Consider the following 19,357-nt stretch of genomic DNA (forward strand, 5'->3'; position numbering starts at 1 on the left):
GCCCCATTGTTTTCTATGGGGGAATCGTGCACGAGCACGTTTTTGAAGCTGGCCGCGTCCTTAAGCACCGCTGGTATCGAGAGTTGCAGTTGCGGTAAATATGCTCTACGCTCCCTTTTTTGGAGCCTAACGCAGCCCTTCTGTGAACTCTAAATACCAGCGGTATTTAAAAGGTGCGTAGCTAACGCACCCCTTTGGCCGCAGAACTCTAAATCTAGCCGTAACATAGCTACAATGTAATTATTAATTATATTGTGGCTATCTTAGTGTTTATTTTATAGGTAAGTATTTAGATTTAAATAGGAATATTTTAGTTTATAATATGAATTAGATTTATTTAATAAGAATTTAGTTAGGGGTGTTAGGGTTAGATAGAGTTAATATAGTTAATATAAATACTATAGTAACTATATTAACTATATTAACCCTAATATAATTAGGGTTAATATAGTTAATATATATAATGTAATAACTATATTAACTATAATATACTTAGGGTTAATATAGATAATATAGCTGGCGGCAGGGTAGGTAGATTAAATTAGGGGTTAATATTTTTAATATAGATGGCGGCGGTGTAAGGGGCTTACATTAGGGGTTAATACTATTAATATAGGTGGCGGCGGTGTAGGGAAGGCAGGTTATAGGGCAAAAGAGCTGTTTACTTTGGGGCAAAGCCCCGCAAAAGGCCCTTTTAAGGGCTGGTAATAGAGATAATTATTTTAGGGGGATTAGATTAGGGGTTAATATAGATACTATAGCTGGCGGCGGGGTAGGGGGATTAGATACTGGTTAATATAGTTTAATATAGCTGGCGGCGGGGTAGGAGCTCACATTAGGGGGTAGGTAACATAGATGGCGGCGGTGTTAGGGCTCACTTTAGGGGGTTATAGATTTAATATAGCTGGCGGCGGGGTCCGGGAGCTCCGGTTTAGGGGTTAATAACTTTATTAGGTGGCGGTGGGGTCTGGGAGCGGCGGTTTAGGGGTTAATAAAAAAAATTATTGTTAGGATAGTGAGGGGGGATAGCGGATAGAGGGTTAGACGTGTCGGGCTTACTTGGGGGAAGCGTGTTAGACAGTACGGGAGATTTAGACTTTAGTCAGGTTTTGTAGGCGCCTGCAGTTTCTAAAGTGCCGTAAGTTACTGGCGACTCCAGAAATTTGTACTTACGCAGTTTTCTGGACATCGCTGGTTTATCCGACTTACGCCAGTTTAGCATCTGACGGCGCCGTATATGGGATAGCTCGAGTTGCGAGCTGAAACTGCGGGCGACGCGGGTTCCCTCGCTTGCGCCAAAAACTACGCCGTATATCGGATCGCGCCCAAAGAGCTCTATTTATTAAGACTGTAGCTTATTTACCTCTTCACCATCTCCAAGGCCTAAAATGGGCAGTGTTGCACAAGCTTTTTCTTGTGCAATAGTAAATGTGGAACCTTATCTAACTGGAGCATGATAAATGGGGGCCTTAGAATCAGATAGGCCTTAACTGTATGTTGACCACGTTGAAATAGTTGTTTTGAAAGGGACATTGAAGACACTTTTAAAAATGAAAAGTGTACATTAGCAATAAAGCAATGCATTGCTAAAGATCTGCGTACAAAATAAAGGTTTCACAATCATTCAAAATAACAAAATGTGCATTGTTTTCTAGGCTAGGGGCATTCCCATTTAAAAGCCTCTAACGCATTGTCTATTTTATTTCTTTTGCAGTGGGCAATCAGGGAAAAACATAAATTAACTCCTGCATAGATCAAACAGTCCCTGTCTTAAATTGACAGTAATCTCAAAATTAAACATTCGTGATTTAGTTAGAGCTTGCAATTATAAACAACTTTCCAAATTACTTTTATTATTAAAATGTGCTTTGTTCTCTTGTTATCCTTTGTTGAACCATAAACCTAAGCAAGCTGATAGGAGCTGAGTAGTGTGCACGTGTCTTTAGCTGTTTATGGCAGCAGTATTTGCAACATTGTACTGCAATAAACAATGTTGCAAACATTGCTACCAGATGGCTATAGACACATGCACGCTCCTGAGTTTAGCTAGGATTACTCTTTAACAAAGGATACCAAGAGAACTAACTAAAATTGATAATGTGGGGTCAATTTATCAAGCTCCAATTTATCAAGTCCCGTGTTTTCGGCGAGCCTTCAGGCTCGCTGGAAACAGAAGTTATGAAGCAGCGGTCTAAAGACACTTTGATAAATATGCCCCATGATGTGCAAAATTAAACATTTAATATTCCTTTAGAAGAATATTTTATGGGTAATCCACTTGTGTGTTTAATGCTAATGTTTATATAATAAAAAATATCTGATGCAGAGTACAATTACAAAAAATACCTCTTGTATTGTCTCCTTTATTGCAGCTGAGCACTTTTAATTAATTCATTGAGACAATTTTTAGAATAGGTTTCAAGGGTAAATATTTTAAGTGAATTAAAAAACCTTCTGGTTTTTATCTGCCTTCAAAATCTATGGGCCGGATTACAAGTGGAGCGGGATTTAACGCTACCGCTCGAGTGCTAACTCCGCTAAAAGAAAGTATTTTGCGCACATCAGGTAGCGCTAATATTACAAGTTGCTAACCCAACGTGCACAAAAATCCGAACTTAGAATATCACACACGTGGTAATGTATTCCCTCATAGAAGTCAATGAAGCAAAAAAAGTGGAAATGAAACTTAACCCCTTATTCGCATGCAAACCCGATCTCATATTCTCAAGTGCACTACCCCAGCATGAAAATATGAATATTTTACATTCCAATGTTCTTCACAAAGAATAAGTTCTATGTGTTCATAAATGCTTATTTCTATATATATTTGATTTGTTTTTTTCACAAATATATATTTATACCTTGAATATATATATACAGTATATATGTTGCAGGTATAATCAGATATTGGGTAATCCTAGCATTACCCATGTAAGACGCACATGACCCAAGTGACTGTGGTTAAAGCCCGACGTAACATCCTAAATCTCCTCAGAGTGCATCAAGTCACTGCATCAAACATATATACGAAATAGTGTAGCTGGGGGAATTACATTGGGCTTTACCCACAGTCGCTTGGGTAATGTCCATTTTACCCGGTTAAATCCTAGAATTACCCGGATTCCTGACTTTACCCATTTTATTTATATATATATATATATATATATATATACTGTATATACAAAACCGGATACAGTTTGGGGCGTGTGTGGCAGACACGCCTGAAGTGGCAGCCTTTCTGATTGGATGACAACAGGGGTGTGTCCCCCGCCCACTCTCCATTGTGCCGGGCTACGTTCAATACACAGGGCTGCGGGAGGAGCGCAGACTACACAGTGAACTGTCTATACTTTATATACTGTATATATATATATATATAGTCTATATCCAATAAAGGGCTGCACTCACTGGATTTAGTTTCAGAAACCTTCAAATCTTTATTGTGGTAACGTTTCGGGGTTCGCAGACCCCTTCCTCAGACCAGACAACAGTGCAAGTGAACAAAGTGTGCAATATATAGCACTAGCCCCACCCATCACAAACATCAAAATTGCGCCAAAAATCCATCACCATGGTAACACACAAACAAGGCCCCATGACTATACCACCAGAAAACACAATCAAAATACAAAATAAAATAAAACAAACTGCATATGCAAGTATTTTGCATAACCTCATAGTTGAACACTAATATATACAATCATCAGTAGTAGTAGATATTCCGTAGTTACAATAGAATCACTGTAATTAGTTACTGATCCAGTTTAAGTAGCTTAAAGTATATTTAGACAAGCAATGATGGAAAACACACTAATCAAATAATCAAATAATCAAAGTAAACATCATGCAAGAAGAGGAATCTATCTATCAGTTGCACTGTTTAAAAACATATCCACCTCCCTGTATCAAGTTACAGGACTCAATCTTAAGGAAATATACACATAAGCCATATCATATAAACATGGCAACATAGATTAGGCATTTAAACTTCTAGCATTTGAACTAGATGAAAAATAAACAAATAATAAAAGTCAATCAGATATATATAGATATATATGAGGTCTGTTACTGCTAATTCAATGTCCCCCATATTTATCCCAAGGCTTGCTATGACCAATCCTATGTAAAAGTATGTGAGCTATAAGTACTAATCTGACATTCTGGCAGATACAAATATACAAAAATACAAAATTGTCAAGCCCCCTGGGCGCGCAGAGCAATGTGTTGTGTCCCATGCGAGTTGAATATAACAAAAAGGCCCGTAGTTCCCAGTATCAGGGTTCTATGCAGGATGTCTTAGCCGGTGTATTATACCCTAGTGTTGGGAGCTAAGATAGATGTAAACATGGGTGCGTGTATTTACCTATGTAGCAAGTCTGTGTACCGAGTCTGTAGTGCATCAGTGAAACAGGCGCGGCTCAACCCGGTATAGCGTGAGTGAGCTTGGAGCACGACCGCATGGCTAATTAGCATAGCCTGTCAGTCAGTCAATGGGCGTAGCTAGGTCACGGAGTGACAGCGGAGCCTGTGATTAGAGTTATGCCGGGCTGCTACTATACCTATCTCAACTGAGCTTCTTTGTGAGCCCCAAGAAAATCAAAGCTAGTATATCAGGCTTATATTAAATGGTCACATAGGTCTTAAATATGGTCTATTGTGAATAAGTATGTATAATCATATGTGTGCCTAAACATCAGAGCATTTGGTGGGAGCTATCAAAAACCGCTGTGTGCGTGATAATGGGAGGCAGGCAGATTCAGGATAAGACGAACCTAGAGCAACACGGATTTACTGCTTAAAACGTGAATCATTAGAAATTAAAAGATAAAAAATATAAAAAATTAAAAATAACCAAATTAATATTAAACCGTTAGTGAATAAATTAAATTAAATCAATAGCCAGCCTGCATCACAGGCCAAGTAGAGAAAAAAGGGGGGTAGTTGGGTACTGCCATCATGGGTCTTACATGCTCATAAGAGCCACTAGGGTGTAATTTATATGAATGTTAGATCATGCACCACAGATATTATTACGGGGTAATTCTATTTAGAATAGGCACCATAGTAACAGTTTGACGAATGGTATACCATAGTTCAATGGTCTAATACCCCTACAGGTCCTCCCAAATGTAACATGTATAAAACATACTTGTGCCCGAGAAGGTCACTCGTACAGTAGGATCTCAATACAGATATCATTGACCCCCTGTATACATATGGCAATCAAGTTGAGTTAGAGAGACACAATCAAAAGAGGGCACGCTACAGGTAGACATTTCAGTTGAGCCAAAATTTGCAGAGAATAGCAAAAGACAGAAAATATCAAAAAATCAAAAAATATATATCAAGGCAATATCAAGATGCTAAATGCACAGCGCCTACGGGTCACCATATCAAAAATGTATAGTACAAGTGCACCCTAACCAGCATATATAATACACTAAGTGCTGTCAATACGAATACATTGTTGTGCACAAGGACATATACAACTATGGTGAGTCAAGGCATCAGAGGAAACAGTGCCAATCATTCGACATGTTTAATCCTCTGGGGTAGATGGTATCTAGTCTATGGATCCATCTAGCCTCCATCTGCAAGAGTGTCCTGCCCCGGTCACCCCCACGCCTGAGGGGGGGGACGTGGTCAATTAAAATGAAGCGTAAATCTGTTACCTTGTGGCCTGCTTGCAAGAAATGTCTTGCCACCGGTTGATCCGAGGTCCCTTTGTCGATAGCAGTTCTTATCGCCGAGCGATGGTTTGCCATTCTTAAGCGTGCGTTGTCTGTTGTTTTGCCAACATAAAAACGTCCACAGCAACAGCTCAGTAGGTATACGACATGGCTTGTCGTACAGGTGATGAAGTGCTTTATAGTGAATTTCTGGGTAGTATGGGGGTGTCTGAATACTTTGCATGGGATCATACCGCTGCAAGTTGTGCAGCCCTTGCATCTGTAACAACCCATTTTGTTAGTTCTAAGCCATTTCTTGGTGTAACTATGTTGAGGATCTGTTTGCATAAGTATGTCCCTTAGACTTCTACCCCGTCTATAGCCCATGATTGGTGGATCCATATGCCCAAAGGGTAGTGTCCGGTCTGTGCCCAGAATCTCCCACCTGTTACGAATTGAATCTGCCAATGGTTTCTTTCCTCTGTCAAAGGTGGTTGTTAAGACCATCCTTGGGGTCTCTTTCCTAGTGATTGCTGGAGTGTCTTGTGCCATGTTTGTTTCAATTTCCTCTCTCACCTTCTTAATCAGGTTATCCTTATATCCCCTTTGTTGGAATTTCTCAGCCATCTGGTCCAGTTGGAGATCTCTATTTGTGGTCTCCGTGTTGTTTCGTACAACCCGTATCAGCTGTGATTTAATTATTGCCTTCCGGGTATGTGGGGGGTGATTGCTTGTGGCTTCTAGCAATGAGTTTCGGTCAGTAGGTTTAGAGAAAAGGGTTGTGAAAAGTCTATCATGTTTCTTATAAATCCGTAAATCAAGGAAATCTATCTTCTCTGGATCATATTTCAACTCAAATTTGATTGGGTTTGGTAGTGCATTGAGTTCGGTTACCCATTCAGTGAGGAGTCCCACTGGTCCATGCCACACAAAGAAGACATCATCAATGTACCTTCTATAGTGTCTTATCATTCCATGATTGAACACATCCATGACGTCTCTTTCAAATTGCTGCATGTAAAGGTTTGCATACGACGGTGCCATATTAGATCCCATGGCTGTCCCTGTCAGTTGCTGGTAGAAAGTATCTTCAAAGCGAAAATAGTTCAATTTTAGACATTTCTCAAGAAGATTTAGGATAAAGGTTGTGGGTGGTCCTATGTATGGGTACTGGTCCAATGCTGCTGCAATTGCATTTATACCCCCGGCATGAGGGATCACCGTGTACAAACTTCTCACATCCATAGTTACCAGGATATCATCCTGGGTGATACCCTCCACAGTGTTAAGTATCTTAATAAGTTCACCTGAGTCTTTGATGTAGGAGTCCATGGATCTAACGATAGGTTGTAGAACTACATCAACATATTGAGCCAATGGTTGTAGCAGAGAGCCCCTTGCGGAGACTATCGGTCTTCCAGGTGGGTTTATTTGGTCCTTGTGTATTTTTGGCAGGGTATAAAGTATCGGATGGATGGGATGTATAGTGCAGAGGAAGTCAAATTCATCCTGATCAATCCACTTAAGTTGTAATGCTTCTGTCAGTGTTGTATCAATCTCCATTTTGAATTCTTCAGTGGGGTTCCAGGTGAGTTTTTTGTATGTCACTCCATCATTGAGTTGCCTCAGTATTTCTGTCCGGTACTGCGTATAATTCATAATGACAATGGCCCCACCCTTGTCAGCCGGGCGTATGACAATATCAGGGTCAGAGGAGAGTGTCTTTATTGCCAATCTCTCTGTCTTGGTTAAGTTTGGACGATGAAATTCATTGTTACATTGTCCAGAATCCTTGGAAATTAGCCTAGTAAAAGTTTTGATACTAGTTCCACAGGTGTTAGGTTCAAATTTACTTTTGGCTCTAAATCTCTTGCGCTCTGTGTCCGCATTTAGATCTTTGAAATGTTCTTTAAGTTTTAGATTCCTCTGGAATTTTTGTATATCAAGGTACGTATCAAAGTCATTGTGTTTAAATGTGGGGATGAAGGTAAGGCCTTTGTTGAGAAGGCTATTTTCATCAGCCGTCAATGTCCTGTCACTGATGTTAATGACAATATCCAGTTTCTCTACCTGGGTGGTAGGGGTGGTCTTCTTGCCACAGTAGTTCCCCCTCCTCGGGTGCGGCCTCGGCCTCGGCCTCTTGTGTTGGCTGATCTGGTTGTGACCCCTAAAAAATGTGAGTTAGAAGTAGATGGTACCTGATCTGTATTTCCTTGTTCCACATAGTTAGCCTCATTATCTGATCCTGAGCTGCTGTCAACTGTGTTTAAGAATCTGGATCGGTATTGTCGCTGTCGTCTTGGTCTTTGTGTGTTTCTCTGTTGATTGCTACCATGTAGCCAATAGTAGACTTTTTTCTCCTTATAGTCATTGTCCACAGTGGCGATCTTCTGATTCTTAAAGGCCATGAGTTCTTTCTTGTACTCATTTACTTGTTTGCCGATCTTTTCCATCCATGCATTGTCAGGATCATCCATGAGTACTTGCAATTTCTGGTTGTTAAATATAGTTAGTTCTTCTCTGACTGTAGCCAAAATGTTTGTACATTCCTCAATGACAAGTAGAATCAGGTCCATTGAACACTTGTTAAGAATCTGACACCAGCGTAGGCAAAAGTTTTTATTATTCCTGCCTATAGTTGGCTGGTTCCTGATCCTGAATCCCCTTGGTATCTTATTACTCTTGTAGTATTTAGAGAGGTATACAGTGTGGAGTTCCAGGTCTGTCTCTCTCTTCCTCAGTCTCATTAGATTATTGAACACCGTTAAAGTAGTTTCAGTCTGTTCATTTTCAATCAGTTCTGAATCCACCAATATTCTTAGCGCATCCTCATTGGTAAATGCAAATGTTTTGGTGGTGAATTCCTCCTCTTGTGGATCCAAGTCACCCAAGGCCTCAGCCATTGTAGTAATGGTGTGTGCTTCAGTTATTGCTTGTACTTTACTTCACTCTATGAGGTAGCAGTGCAGAAATAAACACCAGTGTGTCCCAAAGTAAGGCCTCACCTAGGCCACAGTTTTGTAGTAGTATCAAAAAAGGAACCACCAGAGTGGAACCCACAGATGGAGTGAGGTTGTAGCAGATTAGTGGTAGTTGGGTGCTAGACACGTAGTATTACTCATATCCTCCGTGTGTGTCTGCACTCCCAATGCTGTGTAGTCATCAACCAGGGTGCAAAGTCAAACAAGTATACAGTCTATATCCAATAAAGGACTGCACTCACTGGATTTAGTTTCAGAAACCTTCAAATCTTTATTGTGGTAACGTTTCGGGGTTCGCAGACCCCTTCCTCAGACCAGACAACAGTGCAAGTGAACAAAGTGTGCAATATATAGCACTAGCCCCACCCATCACAAACATCAAAATTGCGCCAAAAATCCATCACCATGGTAACACACAAACAAGGCCCCATGACTATACCACCAGAAAACACAATCAAAATACAAAATAAAATAAAACAAACTGCATATGCAAGTATTTTGCATAACCTCATAGTTGAACACTAATATATACAATCATCAGTAGTAGTAGATATTCAGTAGTTACAATAGAATCACTGTAATTAGTTACTGATCCAGTTTAAGTAGCTTAAAGTATATTTAGACAAGCAATGATGGAAAACACACTAATCAAATAATCAAATAATCAAAGTAAACATCATGCAAGAAGAGGAATCTATCTATCAGTTGCACTGTTTAAAAACATATCCACCTCCCTGTATCAAGTTACAGGACTCAATCTTAAGGAAATATACACATAAGCCATATCATATAAACATGGCAACATAGATTAGGCATTTAAACTAGATGAAAAATAAACAAATAATAAAAGTCAATCAGATATATATAGATATATATGAGGTCTGTTACTGCTAATTCAATGTCCCCCATATTTATCCCAAGGCTTGCTATGACCAATCCTATGTAAAAGTATGTGAGCTATAAGTACTAATCTGACATTCTGGCAGATACAAATATACAAAAATACAAAATTGTCAAGCCCCCTGGGCGCGCAGAGCAATGTGTTGTGTCCCATGCGAGTTGAATATAACAAAAAGGCCCGTAGTTCCCAGTGTCAGGGTTCTATGCAGGATGTCTTAGCCGGTGTATTATACCCTAGTGTTGGGAGCTAAGATAGATGTAAACATGGGTGCGTGTATTTACCTATGTAGCAAGTCTGTGTACCGAGTCTGTAGTGCATCAGTGAAACAGGCGCGGCTCAACCCGGTATAGCGTGAGTGAGCTTGGAGCACGACCGCATGGCTAATTAGCATAGCCTGTCAGTCAGTCAATGGGCGTAGCTAGGTCACGGAGTGACAGCGGAGCCTGTGATTAGAGTTATGCCGGGCTGCTACTATACCTATCTCAACTGAGCTTCTTTGTGAGCCCCAAGAAAATCAAAGCTAGTATATCAGGCTTATATTAAATGGTCACATAGGTCTTAAATATGGTCTATTGTGAATAAGTATGTATAATCATATGTGTGCCTAAACATCAGAGCATTTGGTGGGAGCTATCAAAAACCGCTGTGTGCGTGATAATGGGAGGCAGGCAGATTCAGGATAAGACGAACCTAGAGCAACACGGATTTACTGCTTAAAACGTGAATCATTAGAAATTAAAAGATAAAAAATATAAAAAATTAAAAATAACCAAATTAATATTAAACCGTTAGTGAATAAATTAAATTAAATCAATAGCCAGCCTGCATCACAGGCCAAGTAGAGAAAAAAGGGGGGTAGTTGGGTACTGCCATCATGGGTCTTACATGCTCATAAGAGCCACTAGGGTGTAATTTATATGAATGTTAGATCATGCACCACAGATATTATTACGGGGTAATTCTATTTAGAATAGGCACCATAGTAACAGTTTGACGAATGGTATACCATAGTTCAATGGTCTAATACCCCTACAGGTCCTCCCAAATGTAACATGTATAAAACATACTTGTGCCCGAGAAGGTCACTCGTACAGTAGGATCTCAATACAGATATCATTGACCCCCTGTATACATATGGCAATCAAGTTGAGTTAGAGAGACACAATCAAAAGAGGGCACGCTACAGGTAGACATTTCAGTTGAGCCAAAATTTGCAGAGAATAGCAAAAGACAGAAAATATCAAAAAATCAAAAAATATATATCAAGGCAATATCAAGATGCTAAATGCACAGCGCCTACGGGTCACCATATCAAAAATGTATAGTACAAGTGCACCCTAACCAGCATATATAATACACTAAGTGCTGTCAATACGAATACATTGTTGTGCACAAGGACATATACAACTATGGTGAGTCAAGGCATCAGAGGAAACAGTGCCAATCATTCGACATGTTTAATCCTCTGGGGTAGATGGTATCTAGTCTATGGATCCATCTAGCCTCCATCTGCAAGAGTGTCCTGCCCCGGTCACCCCCACGCCTGAGGGGGGGGACGTGGTCAATTAAAATGAAGCGTAAATCTGTTACCTTGTGGCCTGCTTGCAAGAAATGTCTTGCCACCGGTTGATCCGAGGTCCCTTTGTCGATAGCAGTTCTTATCGCCGAGCGATGGTTTGCCATTCTTAAGCGTGCGTTGTCTGTTGTTTTGCCAACATAAAAACGTCCACAGCAACAGCTCAGTAGGTATACGACATGGCTTGTCGTACAGGTGATGAAGTGCTTTATAGTGAATTTCTGGGTAGTATGGGGGTGTCTGAATACTTTGCATGGGATCATACCGCTGCAAGTTGTGCAGCCCTTGCATCTGTAACAACCCATTTTGTTAGTTCTAAGCCATTTCTTGGTGTAACTATGTTGAGGATCTGTTTGCATAAGTATGTCCCTTAGACTTCTACCCCGTCTATAGCCCATGATTGGTGGATCCATATGCCCAAAGGGTAGTGTCCGGTCTGTGCCCAGAATCTCCCACCTGTTACGAATTGAATCTGCCAATGGTTTCTTTCCTCTGTCAAAGGTGGTTGTTAAGACCATCCTTGGGGTCTCTTTCCTAGTGATTGCTGGAGTGTCTTGTGCCATGTTTGTTTCAATTTCCTCTCTCACCTTCTTAATCAGGTTATCCTTATATCCCCTTTGTTGGAATTTCTCAGCCATCTGGTCCAGTTGGAGATCTCTATTTGTGGTCTCCGTGTTGTTTCGTACAACCCGTATCAGCTGTGATTTAATTATTGCCTTCCGGGTATGTGGGGGGTGATTGCTTGTGGCTTCTAGCAATGAGTTTCGGTCAGTAGGTTTAGAGAAAAGGGTTGTGAAAAGTCTATCATGTTTCTTATAAATCCGTAAATCAAGGAAATCTATCTTCTCTGGATCATATTTCAACTCAAATTTGATTGGGTTTGGTAGTGCATTGAGTTCGGTTACCCATTCAGTGAGGAGTCCCACTGGTCCATGCCACACAAAGAAGACATCATCAATGTACCTTCTATAGTGTCTTATCATTCCATGATTGAACACATCCATGACGTCTCTTTCAAATTGCTGCATGTAAAGGTTTGCATACGACGGTGCCATATTAGATCCCATGGCTGTCCCTGTCAGTTGCTGGTAGAAAGTATCTTCAAAGCGAAAATAGTTCAATTTTAGACATTTCTCAAGAAGATTTAGGATAAAGGTTGTGGGTGGTCCTATGTATGGGTACTGGTCCAATGCTGCTGCAATTGCATTTATACCCCCGGCATGAGGGATCACCGTGTACAAACTTCTCACATCCATAGTTACCAGGATATCATCCTGGGTGATACCCTCCACAGTGTTAAGTATCTTAATAAGTTCACCTGAGTCTTTGATGTAGGAGTCCATGGATCTAACGATAGGTTGTAGAACTACATCAACATATTGAGCCAATGGTTGTAGCAGAGAGCCCCTTGCGGAGACTATCGGTCTTCCAGGTGGGTTTATTTGGTCCTTGTGTATTTTTGGCAGGGTATAAAGTATCGGATGGATGGGATGTATAGTGCAGAGGAAGTCAAATTCATCCTGATCAATCCACTTAAGTTGTAATGCTTCTGTCAGTGTTGTATCAATCTCCATTTTGAATTCTTCAGTGGGGTTCCAGGTGAGTTTTTTGTATGTCACTCCATCATTGAGTTGCCTCAGTATTTCTGTCCGGTACTGCGTATAATTCATAATGACAATGGCCCCACCCTTGTCAGCCGGGCGTATGACAATATCAGGGTCAGAGGAGAGTGTCTTTATTGCCAATCTCTCTGTCTTGGTTAAGTTTGGACGATGAAATTCATTGTTACATTGTCCAGAATCCTTGGAAATTAGCCTAGTAAAAGTTTTGATACTAGTTCCACAGGTGTTAGGTTCAAATTTACTTTTGGCTCTAAATCTCTTGCGCTCTGTGTCCGCATTTAGATCTTTGAAATGTTCTTTAAGTTTTAGATTCCTCTGGAATTTTTGTATATCAAGGTACGTATCAAAGTCATTGTGTTTAAATGTGGGGATGAAGGTAAGGCCTTTGTTGAGAAGGCTATTTTCATCAGCCGTCAATGTCCTGTCACTGATGTTAATGACAATATCCAGTTTCTCTACCTGGGTGGTAGGGGTGGTCTTCTTGCCACAGTAGTTCCCCCTCCTCGGGTGCGGCCTCGGCCTCGGCCTCTTGTGTTGGCTGATCTGGTTGTGACCCCTAAAAAATGTGAGTTAGAAGTAGATGGTACCTGATCTGTATTTCCTTGTTCCACATAGTTAGCCTCATTATCTGATCCTGAGCTGCTGTCAACTGTGTTTAAGAATCTGGATCGGTATTGTCGCTGTCGTCTTGGTCTTTGTGTGTTTCTCTGTTGATTGCTACCATGTAGCCAATAGTAGACTTTTTTCTCCTTATAGTCATTGTCCACAGTGGCGATCTTCTGATTCTTAAAGGCCATGAGTTCTTTCTTGTACTCATTTACTTGTTTGCCGATCTTTTCCATCCATGCATTGTCAGGATCATCCATGAGTACTTGCAATTTCTGGTTGTTAAATATAGTTAGTTCTTCTCTGACTGTAGCCAAAATGTTTGTACATTCCTCAATGACAAGTAGAATCAGGTCCATTGAACACTTGTTAAGAATCTGACACCAGCGTAGGCAAAAGTTTTTATTATTCCTGCCTATAGTTGGCTGGTTCCTGATCCTGAATCCCCTTGGTATCTTATTACTCTTGTAGTATTTAGAGAGGTATACAGTGTGGAGTTCCAGGTCTGTCTCTCTCTTCCTCAGTCTCATTAGATTATTGAACACCGTTAAAGTAGTTTCAGTCTGTTCATTTTCAATCAGTTCTGAATCCACCAATATTCTTAGCGCATCCTCATTGGTAAATGCAAATGTTTTGGTGGTGAATTCCTCCTCTTGTGGATCCAAGTCACCCAAGGCCTCAGCCATTGTAGTAATGGTGTGTGCTTCAGTTATTGCTTGTACTTTACTTCACTCTATGAGGTAGCAGTGCAGAAATAAACACCAGTGTGTCCCAAAGTAAGGCCTCACCTAGGCCACAGTTTTGTAGTAGTATCAAAAAAGGAACCACCAGAGTGGAACCCACAGATGGAGTGAGGTTGTAGCAGATTAGTGGTAGTTGGGTGCTAGACACGTAGTATTACTCATATCCTCCGTGTGTGTCTGCACTCCCAATGCTGTGTAGTCATCAACCAGGGTGCAAAGTCAAACAAGTATACAGTCTATATCCAATAAAGGACTGCACTCACTGGATTTAGTTTCAGAAACCTTCAAATCTTTATTGTGGTAACGTTTCGGGGTTCGCAGACCCCTTCCTCAGACCAGACAACAGTGCAAGTGAACAAAGTGTGCAATATATAGCACTAGCCCCACCCATCACAAACATCAAAATTGCGCCAAAAATCCATCACCATGGTAACACACAAACAAGGCCCCATGACTATACCACCAGAAAACACAATCAAAATACAAAATAAAATAAAACAAACTGCATATGCAAGTATTTTGCATAACCTCATAGTTGAACACTAATATATACAATCATCAGTAGTAGTAGATATTCAGTAGTTACAATAGAATCACTGTAATTAGTTACTGATCCAGTTTAAGTAGCTTAAAGTATATTTAGACAAGCAATGATGGAAAACACACTAATCAAATAATCAAATAATCAAAGTAAACATCATGCAAGAAGAGGAATCTATCTATCAGTTGCACTGTTTAAAAACATATCCACCTCCCTGTATCAAGTTACAGGACTCAATCTTAAGGAAATATACACATAAGCCATATCATATAAACATGGCAACATAGATTAGGCATTTAAACTTCTAGCATTTGAACTAGATGAAAAATAAACAAATAATAAAAGTCAATCAGATATATATAGATATATATGAGGTCTGTTACTGCTAATTCAATGTCCCCCATATTTATCCCAAGGCTTGCTATGACCAATCCTATGTAAAAGTATGTGAGCTATAAGTACTAATCTGACATTCTGGCAGATACAAATATACAAAAATACAAAATTGTCAAGCCCCCTGGGCGCGCAGAGCAATGTGTTGTGTCCCATGCGAGTTGAATATAACAAAAAGGCCCGTAGTTCCCAGTGTCAGGGTTCTATGCAGGATGTCTTAGCCGGTGTATTATACCCTAGTGTTGGGAGCTAAGATAGATGTAAACATGGGTGCGTGTATTTACCTATGTAGCAAGTCTGTGTACCGAGTCTGTAGTGCATCAGTGAAACAGGCGCGGCTCAACCCGGTATAGCGTGAGTGAGCTTGGAGCACGACCGCATGGCTAATTAGCATAGCCTGTCAGTCAGTCAATGGGCGTAGCTAGGTCACGGAGTGACAGCGGAGCCTGTGATTAGAGTTATGCCGGGCTGCTACTATACCTATCTCAACTGAGCTTCTTTGTGAGCCCCAAGAAAATCAAAGCTAGTATATCAGGCTTATATTAAATGGTCACATAGGTCTTAAATATGGTCTATTGTGAATAAGTATGTATAATCATATGTGTGCCTAAACATCAGAGCATTTGGTGGGAGCTATCAAAAACCGCTGTGTGCGTGATAATGGGAGGCAGGCAGATTCAGGATAAGACGAACCTAGAGCAACACGGATTTACTGCTTAAAACGTGAATCATTAGAAATTAAAAGATAAAAAATATAAAAAATTAAAAATAACCAAATTAATATTAAACCGTTAGTGAATAAATTAAATTAAATCAATAGCCAGCCTGCATCACAGGCCAAGTAGAGAAAAAAGGGGGGTAGTTGGGTACTGCCATCATGGGTCTTACATGCTCATAAGAGCCACTAGGGTGTAATTTATATGAATGTTAGATCATGCACCACAGATATTATTACGGGGTAATTCTATTTAGAATAGGCACCATAGTAACAGTTTGACGAATGGTATACCATAGTTCAATGGTCTAATACCCCTACAGGTCCTCCCAAATGTAACATGTATAAAACATACTTGTGCCCGAGAAGGTCACTCGTACAGTAGGATCTCAATACAGATATCATTGACCCCCTGTATACATATGGCAATCAAGTTGAGTTAGAGAGACACAATCAAAAGAGGGCACGCTACAGGTAGACATTTCAGTTGAGCCAAAATTTGCAGAGAATAGCAAAAGACAGAAAATATCAAAAAATCAAAAAATATATATCAAGGCAATATCAAGATGCTAAATGCACAGCGCCTACGGGTCACCATATCAAAAATGTATAGTACAAGTGCACCCTAACCAGCATATATAATACACTAAGTGCTGTCAATACGAATACATTGTTGTGCACAAGGACATATACAACTATGGTGAGTCAAGGCATCAGAGGAAACAGTGCCAATCATTCGACATGTTTAATCCTCTGGGGTAGATGGTATCTAGTCTATGGACTTTTATTATTTGTTTATTTTTCATCTAGTTCAAATGCTAGAAGTTTAAATGCCTAATCTATGTTGCCATGTTTATATGATATGGCTTATGTGTATATTTCCTTAAGATTGAGTCCTGTAACTTGATACAGGGAGGTGGATATGTTTTTAAACAGTGCAACTGATAGATAGATTCCTCTTCTTGCATGATGTTTACTTTGATTATTTGATTATTTGATTAGTGTGTTTTCCATCATTGCTTGTCTAAATATACTTTAAGCTACTTAAACTGGATCAGTAACTAATTACAGTGATTCTATTGTAACTACTGAATATCTACTACTACTGATGATTGTATATATTAGTGTTCAACTATGAGGTTATGCAAAATACTTGCATATGCAGTTTGTTTTATTTTATTTTGTATTTTGATTGTGTTTTCTGGTGGTATAGTCATGGGGCCTTGTTTGTGTGTTACCATGGTGATGGATTTTTGGCGCAATTTTGATGTTTGTGATGGGTGGGGCTAGTGCTATATATTGCACACTTTGTTCACTTGCACTGTTGTCTGGTCTGAGGAAGGGGTCTGCGAACCCCGAAACGTTACCACAATAAAGATTTGAAGGTTTCTGAAACTAAATCCAGTGAGTGCAGTCCATTATTGGATATAGACTGTATACTTGTTTGACTTTGCACCCTGGTTGATGACTACACAGCATTGGGAGTGCAGACACACACGGAGGATATGAGTAATACTACGTGTCTAGCACCCAACTACCACTAATCTGCTACAACCTCACTCCATCTGTGGGTTCCACTCTGGTGGTTCCTTTTTTGATACTACTACAAAACTGTGGCCTAGGTGAGGCCTTACTTTGGGACACACTGGTGTTTATTTCTGCACTGCTACCTCATAGAGTGAAGTAAAGTACAAGCAATAACTGAAGCACACACCATTACTACAATGGCTGAGGCCTTGGGTGACTTGGATCCACAAGAGGAGGAATTCACCACCAAAACATTTGCATTTACCAATGAGGATGCGCTAAGAATATTGGTGGATTCAGAACTGATTGAAAATGAACAGACTGAAACTACTTTAACGGTGTTCAATAATCTAATGAGACTGAGGAAGAGAGAGACAGACCTGGAACTCCACACTGTATACCTCTCTAAATACTACAAGAGTAATAAGATACCAAGGGGATTCAGGATCAGGAACCAGCCAACTATAGGCAGGAATAATAAAAACTTTTGCCTACGCTGGTGTCAGATTCTTAACAAGTGTTCAATGGACCTGATTCTACTTGTCATTGAGGAATGTACAAACATTTTGGCTACAGTCAGAGAAGAACTAACTATATTTAACAACCAGAAATTGCAAGTACTCATGGATGATCCTGACAATGCATGGATGGAAAAGATCGGCAAACAAGTAAATGAGTACAAGAAAGAACTCATGGCCTTTAAGAATCAGAAGATCGCCACTGTGGACAATGACTATAAGGAGAAAAAAGTCTACTATTGGCTACATGGTAGCAATCAACAGAGAAACACACAAAGACCAAGACGACAGCGACAATACCGATCCAGATTCTTAAACACAGTTGACAGCAGCTCAGGATCAGATAATGAGGCTAACTATGTGGAACAAGGAAATACAGATCAGGTACCATCTACTTCTAACTCACATTTTTTAGGGGTCACAACCAGATCAGCCAACACAAGAGGCCGAGGCCGAGGCCGCACCCGAGGAGGGGGAACTACTGTGGCAAGAAGACCACCCCTACCACCCAGGTAGAGAAACTGGATATTGTCATTAACATCAGTGACAGGACATTGACGGCTGATGAAAATAGCCTTCTCAACAAAGGCCTTACCTTCATCCCCACATTTAAACACAATGACTTTGATACGTACCTTGATATACAAAAATTCCAGAGGAATCTAAAACTTAAAGAACATTTCAAAGATCTAAATGCGGACACAGAGCGCAAGAGATTTAGAGCCAAAAGTAAATTTGAACCTAACACCTGTGGAACTAGTATCAAAACTTTTACTAGGCTAATTTCCAAGGATTCTGGACAATGTAACAATGAATTTCATCGTCCAAACTTAACCAAGACAGAGAGATTGGCAATAAAGACACTCTCCTCTGACCCTGATATTGTCATACGTCCGGCTGACAAGGGTGGGGCCATTGTCATTATGAATTATACGCAGTACCGGACAGAAATACTGAGGCAACTCAATGATGGAGTGACATACAAAAAACTCACCTGGAACCCCACTGAAGAATTCAAAATGGAGATTGATACAACACTGACAGAAGCATTACAACTTAAGTGGATTGATCAGGATGAATTTGACTTCCTCTGCACTATACATCCCATCCATCCGATACTTTATACCCTGCCAAAAATACACAAGGACCAAATAAACCCACCTGGAAGACCGATAGTCTCCGCAAGGGGCTCTCTGCTACAACCATTGGCTCAATATGTTGATGTAGTTCTACAACCTATCGTTAGATCCATGGACTCCTACATCAAAGACTCAGGTGAACTTATTAAGATACTTAACACTGTGGAGGGTATCACCCAGGATGATATCCTGGTAACTATGGATGTGAGAAGTTTGTACATGGTGATCCCTCATGCCGGGGGTATAAATGCAATTGCAGCAGCATTGGACCAGTACCCATACATAGGACCACCCACAACCTTTATCCTAAATCTTCTTGAGAAATGTCTAAAATTGAACTATTTTCGCTTTGAAGATACTTTCTACCAGCAACTGACAGGGACAGCCATGGGATCTAATATGGCACCGTCGTATGCAAACCTTTAC

Source organism: Bombina bombina, chromosome 2, assembly GCF_027579735.1.
Source record: "Bombina bombina isolate aBomBom1 chromosome 2, aBomBom1.pri, whole genome shotgun sequence".
Classification (NCBI taxonomy): domain Eukaryota; kingdom Metazoa; phylum Chordata; class Amphibia; order Anura; family Bombinatoridae; genus Bombina; species Bombina bombina.